A 9,258-nucleotide genomic window follows, 5' to 3' on the forward strand; every position below is an offset into this window, starting at 1 on the left:
GCGGGAGAAGATTAAGCTGATTTGGAAGACTACCTCAAGGTCTGTCCGCAGATTCATACAATCACAGCCTCCCAGTATAAGAGACAACTTTGTTCGGCTTTGTCAAGAACTGACCGAAGAGTATTCTCTTTTTGCTGATCATACATCTGCAATGATTGTAGCTCTCCAGGTTAAACATCATCGATTAGAACATCCCAGAGAGTTTTACAATCGCTTGCGGCAAGCTTATTTTCAGGGCAAGAATGCACCAGGCTTAGAGGAAGACCCAAAGTTCAAGTCCTTATTCTTGCACAATCTGCATCCGTGTATACGCACTCATGTGGCACTCATGACCCGTCAGCGTAACCCATCTATGCAAGAAATCCGTAAAATGACACAAGTGACTTGGGAAACTGTTGTCAGGCCCAAGCCCAAAGGCATGCAAAGCCCCACCGCTCGAACCAGTAGTTTGCAAGTTTTAAAAGACTGCCCTCACAACAGAACAAAGGGGGGTGGTAATTCGCCCTACAGGGACACAGAACGTGACCGGTATGTCCATGGCCAGTGCCACTCCTCAGACGCTTATAGTGTCTACTCAACGGCCTCGTCAGATGATGACAGCATCTCTGACCACCTTCCTGAGCCAAGAGTCAAGAAAAACTTTCAGCCTAAGAGCTACAGGGGTCGTTTTTCACGTTGCTAGGAACAAAATAGCAGTTCTCACTGTCTAACCTTACAATCTGACATTGTGTTTATTTGGCTTATTAACATAACCTGGAAGTATAAACACCCACTGGTATTTTTGTTTGATGCTGCTTGCGTTATGCCATTGTGTTGTTTAGACTTAGTCTTTGTAACAGTGATGACATTGGTAGGCAGGCAGTCATTTGATTTAGGACACCCCTTCAGTCTGGTCACTTGAGACTCCTCCTCAGTAACTGGATCATCACGGCAGACATTGCATACATGCTGTACAACACATACAAACACGACAAACCAAGCTTGATTCTATAGTCAACGTATCTGACAGTTTCAAGTGCTGTACTCTCTGCCGTACTCTTACACCACATGCTGCCACTAACCTTTCCAAAGAATAGGCTTGGTAACCACATAACTAACACCCTTTCTTCCTTTTCCATGTATACTTGAAATGCGTTTGAAATGTGTTAAAATGTATACTTGAAAATGTGAAATTTTGAAATGTTCGAATGTTTCTTTAACCATTGCTTAGTTTAAACAAGAGTAGAAATGTCATCTGCCCAGATGCTAAAAGCCTTTATGTTTGTCCAGATGCCAAAGCCTTTATGAACTGTTTATGTTATCAGGACTGATAGACTCTAATGGACTACGGACACTTGGACACCGTCTTCTGTTGCTCTCAAGGACTATGATAAAATCCCAGTCCTGAGACCAAAGGGGGGATTGTAGGGGTCGCCAGGTCCGTAAACCATATTACCCATAATTCCCTGTTTGACCGCATGTGTAAAGGGCGGGCCAACAGAAGGGCACGGAGACAGGAGTGGCAGTGCAGAAATTTGCAGTTTATTGCTTGATGCATCCGTTCATCGTGGTGAGAGAAAAGAAATTAAACTTTGCAAATCGAAAGTGAAACCAAAATAAAGTCAAAACAAAATGATTCTTATACAACTAAAAAACAGTCTGCTCTGGCCTCCAGTGACGGAAGTCTACAAACAGCAGAAATTGGTTTAGCCTCAACGGAAAAAAATGAATAAGCCATGCTCGGGTACATCAGGACAAATGACAGGACCAAAAGACAGGAACAAAAGACAGCCTTAACACAGGGAGCTCCCACACATATATAGTTTGGTGACCCGCACCAAACAACAGACAGAGGGGGTGACAAACAACAGAGCATGGCTAATAAATAAATATTTAAGGTTATAATTAAACTAATACATTCAAATGAAATTTACATAACCAGACATCGGTTATTTAACCAATAATCTTATTAAAGAAAACAAAACAAACACATTCAGAACATTCAGGATACACGGGTTGATGTCTGGTCCCCTCAGATAATTAATGATGGTATGATCCTTCTCGCCTCTGGGAACCCAATAAAGAGCTCATGTTTCTGCACGTACCCCTTTCCACGACGGACCAATCTGGAGAGATGACTAGGCAGGTAACAATGATTACTGGTGAATAACGGAATCTTTCAGCAACCAAGTTTGTGCACTTAACCTGGAAACTGAAAGCAAATAAAAGGTTGTAGAGGACAAATGATAGTTTGTGTTATCTATTGCAGATTTGTGTGTATGTGATAACTGGGGTGGAAACTAAACTGTTGCAGTGGCCTATATGTGCGGCCATCTACACAGCCGTCACAGCATGGGTAATCTGTACCCATCTTCTCAGGTTTCACTGTAACGGTATTGGTTACAGCAATGGAGCAGATACAGTGATGACGCAATTTTCGCCATAAAACCGCGGAAAATTCCAAACTTTCCCTCTTTTTTAGCTTTTTTTAGCTCTTTTCCAGCTCCGCAATTCTGCAACTCCCTAGCAGCGGCTTGCTCTAGCAGCAGCTCGCTTGCAGCGGGTGTCTCTTTTCTCTGCCGAAGAAAAGGACAGCGTAACAAAGAAGCGAGACATTTGTACAACCAAAGTTTAATTTACTTTCTCTCGCGCAGTTGCAACTTTAACTTCTACCGGCTAGTTACACTGTAACGCACACAGTAATCGACGGAAGAAAAGGCGACCGGATCCCTTTCTACTTCTTTAAATGTCGACGAACTAAATCAAGAACCCTTAAAGATCATCGGACGAGTAACGGAGCCCCGAAGATCTTCAAGTGACAAGGAAAGGAACTTCTCTCTGGACCTGCGAATCGCACTGCTCATCAGACTACCAAAGACGCACCTTCAGTCGCCACGCAATGAGCTATTCAAAGTAAGGCTGGCATCTGGGCATACTTTAGTATTAAGATCATACGCAGTTAACGTGAAGAAAGTGTTATCATTTGAATTCTTTTATGATTTTAATGTACACGCTGTATTTCATGTACGATGCGTTTTTTTTAGCCGTTTATTATTTTCTTGTGAAGGATAGATCTGGCATGCGTTCTCTCTCTCTCTAACTCCCTTTTTCTGATTGCACACCTCCAACATTGGGATTGCAGCGTGACTTAAGGGTTGGGTAGAGTTGTTGAGTTTAGGGCCTACTTACTTGAGACTAGCTCTCAAGTTAGACATTCTTTGGTCTCTCGCACACATGCGATTCTCGTTGCCACCCCCACTCTAGTTGGTGCCTAGCACACACGCTTGCGCACTAAATCCTCATACCACGCATACCTCTTGCTGTACACATGCGCACAGCCTCTCTCCCTCGCTCCTCCTCCTCTCTTCTGTGCGCCTGCGCAGAGCCTCTCTCCAAAGAACTCCTCCCTCTCTCTTCAGTGCGCAGCTAGGCACGCGCCCACATACACGCACGCGCTCTCTCTCTCTCGCTCTCTCTCTCTCACACACACACACACACACACACACACTCACTCATCTCTGGTCTAACACTCATTCAGTTCTACACTGAATGCCTGTACATAGACTCATCACCATTTTGTTACCCTTTGATCATTCTATTTGCTGCTGATTATTGATTGTACCATATCAGTATTGGTTTGCCAAGTAGTATTGATTATGTTAATAAATAGTATCATTGAAATAAACTGTTGTCCTGTCTGTTTCTGCCGCAGTATCTACTGAATGCCAACCTCTGCCATCAAAGCACTCCCAATTACCTTCAACCTGGTTGTTCATGAGTGTTATGGGTTTAGTAGTGTAATTGCAATACATTAGTACTGCAATACTCTCTAAGACTGTAGCACAGTGTTACAGCTAGCTTATCCCATTAATCTTAGTTGTTTAATTAATAAAATATTGAACATTGAAATTAATGGTTAATAAATTTTATGAGACTGATTTATGAGACTGATTTATAGATCCTACCACACCTACATCTTTTGGTGTCTCTGTGTTAGGATTGCAATTGCACCTACAGAAGTGTGCAGCAGTTCGTGTTTGTGCGCACGTGTGTGTGTCTGTGTGTGTGTGTGTGTATTTGGTTGTGGTTTAGATAAAGGTGTGTGTGGAGTGGAGTGATCTTACTGTGGGCGAGAAGCATCTGTTCATCCTTGGCCTCTTGTTTGCGAGTGGACATTTCCTTGCAGCAGTGAATGAAAGCCTTCACACACTCGTCCCCATCAATGATGAACTCTGACCTCCTCTCACATGTGTAGCCCAGTTTATTCTCTCTCATTCCATCCAGACAACACTGCTTCAACAGACCTGAGTATTTACCCCCTGAGAGCAGAGAGAAAGAGAGAGAGAGAGGGAAAGAGAGAGAGAGAGAGAGAGAGAGAGAGAGAGGAAGGGGGATATTTTATATGGAATGGGACACTGCATTGTCATGTCTCTATCAACTAAATTTTAGCCTGAGTGTGGCTGAGCATATCAAATGTTGAATATTTTGACTGAAACCTCACCAAACCAGGCTTACATGTGACCAACACATCCAGTGTTTACCACCACAGCTAAAGCTGGCTAAAGCTGGCTAAAGCTGACATGATTATATCATACAACCTGGGAAACATTGCCTCATCTGCTTACAACACGGCAATAAACTCAAAATGTTGAAGAATAGAAATATGTCTTTGTTTAGACAGGAAAATGAGTCTCTCAGCCACACACACACACACACACACACACAGAAAGAGAGTGAGAGAAAGAGAGAGAGAGAGAGTGATCTTTTATACGACATATTACACTGAATCATCATATCTCCGTTAGCTGAAACATGAGAATCTTTCAGGAGGTTAATGCGTCAGTGTGCAGGGTCTGACAACATTTGTGCGAGTGTTAATTTAGATATCGAAATGAAAACCGTTGGCCACGCCCTGTTGATCTGATACCACCCTGATGACCTGTATACCGTGTCATTGCTAATGAAAACTTTGTTGTGAAGCATGTGGTTTGTCTGACTACACTCAAGCCATATCTGTACAGGTCTAGCTGGCCATCCATCTCTCTCTCTCTCTCTCTCCCTCTCTCTCTCTCTCTCCCTCTCTCCATCCATCTGTCTATCCATCCATCTCTCTCTCTCTCCATCCATCTCTTTATCCATCCATTAACCAATCCAACCATCCATCCATGCATCCAGCCATCTGTCTATCCATCCATCCATCTATCCATCCATCCATCCACCCATCCATCTGTTTTTTGGGTTAAAAAAAAATCCTAATTTTAACCAAAATAACTGTAAATTTACAAAATTACTCTAAATTATCAAGTTGTATACAAAACTGTAAAATGGCGGACATTATCTGTAAATTCACAAACCAACTGTTATTTTAAGTATGATGCCAATGATAATGACAAATTACATTTATTTCTCATTTTTGTACAGAAAAATTATATATTATTTATACAGTGTTTTTCTGCTTCCTTAAATTACATGAAAATTTATTTTTATTTTTATTTTAATTTATGTAAAATGGCAATAATTATCTGTAATTAAGTAGCTCATTGTATAAAGGTTTAGGTGCATACTAACAATTTAACATTTTTCTCTGTAATTTTAAGGTAAATCTTATTAGTCTCATATTTATGTGTACTTTTACATTCAAATTCTAAATCTGAATGCAAATTTAGCAGACTTTTTTCATGATATCAAACATAATGCATAGCCTTTGTTAAAGAGTACAAAGCTGCACTGTTCTTGAGGGTTTAAACGTTCTGTGAAATTTCTGTAAATGTACTGTTTTTGCCCTTTCTTTGAATTTGGATATTTTACTTTAATTTTACAGTGTGTGTTTGGCAGCCATTGCTGCCAGTCATTTGACCGTTTTTTTTTTTTTTTTTTTGACAATCTTTTTTTTTTAACAGTGTAGCAACATAGTTATTCTATCCAATACTTCCTGAAGGCTAAGCTTTACCATCCTAACCTGCTGGCCTAACTGTTTAGATCAGCAACTAGAGATCTCTTTAATTTCACATCATCAGGCCAACATTAATGTAAGATTATCAACAACTAGAGATCTCTTTAAATTCACATCATCAGGCCAACATTAATGTAAGATTATCAACAACTAGAGATCTCTTTAAATTCACATCATCAGGCCAACATTAATGTAAGATTATCAACAACTAGAGATCTCTTTAAATTCACATCATCGGGCCAATGTTAAGGTAAGATTATCAACAACTAGAGATCTCTTTAAATTCACATCATCAGGCCAACATTAAGGTAAGATTGATAACTAAGGATCTGTTTAAATTCACATCATCAGGCCAACGTTAAGGTAAGATTATCAACAACTATAGATCTCTTTAAATTCACATCATCAGGCCAACGTTAAGGTAAGATTATCAACAACTAGAGATCTGTTTTAAATTCACATCATCGGGCCAGTGTGAAGGTAAGGTTAAGGTAAGTTTAAATTCACATCATCAGGCCAACGTTAAGGTAAGATTATCAACAACTATAGATCTCTTTAAATTCACATCATCAGGCCAACGTTAAGGTAAGATTATCAACAACTAGAGATCTGTTTTAAATTCACATCATCGGGCCAGTGTGAAGGTAAGGTTAAGGTAAGTTTAAATTCACATCATCAGGCCAACGTTAAGGTAAGATTATCAACAACTATAGATCTCTTTAAATTCACATCATCAGGCCAACGTTAAGGTAAGATTATCAACAACTAGAGATCTGTTTTAAATTCACATCATTGGGCCAGTGTGAAGGTAAGGTTAAGGTAAGTTTAAATTCACATCATCAGGCCAACGTTAAGGTAAGATTAAAGTGAGTTTGTTTAGGCTCATACCCAGTCTGTTTGTCATCTCCACAATAGTGACAGCACGACGTCTCCTCTTTGAGGGGCTGGGGCACTGTGGTGCTGGAAAGTGTAAACAACGAATAGTTATTAAATCAAAGAAAAATAAACACATTCTTATGCCTTCAGGGAAAACACAGAACAGGTATGTGCATGTGAGTATTAGAAGATGGTATAATAGACACAGTTAGGAAAATGGGCATATGCCAATATGCAGAAATGGCACCTTTAGATGGCAGAACTTTATTTTATATATACATACATACATACATACATACATACATACATAAATACATACTGTATATAATCTGTCCATTACGCTTTCCATAATCTGAATATCTGAATAATCCCATATCTTCATTTTGGTTTTTTCCTCAGAATATTGCTTATATTATTAAAATAATAATTTTATGAACATATTAGTGTATCTACATCTTAGTTTAAGTTTGTGTTGTATATTGATAAAAATACACTATTGTAACTAAATACCTTAGTGATATTGTATTCTCGGGTGTACCACTATTACACAGTGAATAGCTATGGAATGTATCCTATTCCAGTAAAGTGTTGTCTTGTTCACTGTACTATAATCTGAATTTTGTTGTGATGTAGAGTGTGTCATTCTTCATCTAAAACCCATGAGAAAAATTGTCTCAGTACTTGTTCTGGAGTCAGTGCCTCCTGCAGTATTGGACTCAAACAGCAGTCCTGCATCATAGAAAACTCCCATACTGTCTTTACCACTACCAGCCGTACAACCAGTGTCATGTTTCTCAATGATGTCCCAGATCTGTTAGGAGAGAGAGAGAGAGAGAGAGAGAGAGAGAGAGAGAGAGCGAGAGAGCGAGAGAAGAATGAATAAATGAAGAAACAACTAGGACTAAAGAGACAGAGAGAGGGAGGAGAGAGAAACTAATACAAGAATCACTGTTTTCCATGCAGCAGAAATTTACCATATGCAACCATATGTAGGCATTTCCCCTGTGAATCACAATACATACAAACTTTGATAGCCTGTTTTCAATGTGGTCTGTGTCTTGATTCCGACAATTATTTAAAAAAATATTTTGTGAACCGTCACTGAAGCATGGTTAGCGCTCAGGAAGCGGCAACAGTTAAGAATATTTTTTTCTGTGTGAAGATAAAGTGATATTTATCTAGCATTAATTTATCTACATGAACATTTGAAGCTAAAAAAATCACTTGTTTCTGTGGCTTTAATAAAATACTAATAGAACTATGCATTACGTTTGACTTGGTTGGTCACCTTGGTTTGGGTGAGTCTGTTCTCATTGTTGAGCACATAGACTCCTTTATCTACAGCCACCAGCCCAACCTTAGCCCCAGGGTCTCCAGTGATCTTAAGACGCAAAGGTCTGCCAGGCTTGTGTGTTGTGCCCGGATGAATACTTTCCACCTTGAGCTTAAGTGAAAGAAGCAAACATACAGAGAGAGAGAGGGAGAGAGAGAGAATAGGAGAGAAAAAGAAGACGAGAAAGAATGAAAGTAAAGTTTAAGGCTGACTGTTTATTAATATGCTCTTATGATCAGAGTAATTTGTTGGTGTTTGTATGGTCAGCCCCTTTTACGTCTCTGTATTAAAGTATCCCCTAATCTCGAAATTCCCTTACTGGACATAATGGTGATATGAACATGAGACCAGAATCACAGAATGACCAATTTCATATGGACATAAATGCTCTTAGATGAGAAATCTGTTTCATTAACTTTCCTGGGCATTGTTTTACATTATTTTTATAGAGCAAAATCCTCTATTGTTGTTTTCATGTTATAACAAAGCCTTGACATTGTCATGGCTGTAGTGGAGCTGGACCCAAATGCATGACACAATGGAGGTAATAACAAAAAAGAGGACTTTACTTATAAAAAAAAGGCAAATAAACAAGTAAAAACAGAAACCAAGACCACTGACAAACGGTGCAGCCAGACAACGTTAATCCTTACACGAACAACGATAGACAAAGGACAGGTTAAACACAAGGGCTTAAATCCACAAGGAAGACCAAACTGGGGAAACATGATTGGTTGAAATCAACAGGAGTGAAACGAGGTTAATAAATAGGATAAACAGAATCAGCCGAGGGGCAGAGACAGAGAGAGAAGGAACAGGAGCACAAGACATGTCAAAATAAAAGTCCCAAACGAGATGCAGACTGTGACAGATATCCAGTGAATTAGAATGGAAACATGTTCTTATTGGCTAAAATGCCCTGGCCAGTAAAAATGCTGATGTCACTGCATCACCATTATGACAGAGTGACATAAAAATGAAAATATTTAGGGTTGGAAATCTTCTCAAACATTTCTCTAAAACGTACCGTTCCCATGCAGGTGTCCTTCACGTCAACCCAGACCGAGTCAGACACAACCTCCGAAGAACCTACGTGGTAATACGCCACCAGACGGAA

At 39.7% G+C, this 9,258-nt stretch overlaps 1 pseudogene; it reads right to left on the reverse strand.

Moving 5' to 3' along the window:
• The window catches only part of LOC115816566 (complement C3-like), a 31,917-nt pseudogene that overhangs the window by 16,097 nt on the left and 6,562 nt on the right, over window positions 1–9,258 (reverse strand).

The sequence above is a fragment of the Chanos chanos genome, chromosome 7 (assembly GCF_902362185.1).
Source record: "Chanos chanos chromosome 7, fChaCha1.1, whole genome shotgun sequence".
NCBI classification, from domain to species: Eukaryota; Metazoa; Chordata; class Actinopteri; order Gonorynchiformes; family Chanidae; genus Chanos; species Chanos chanos.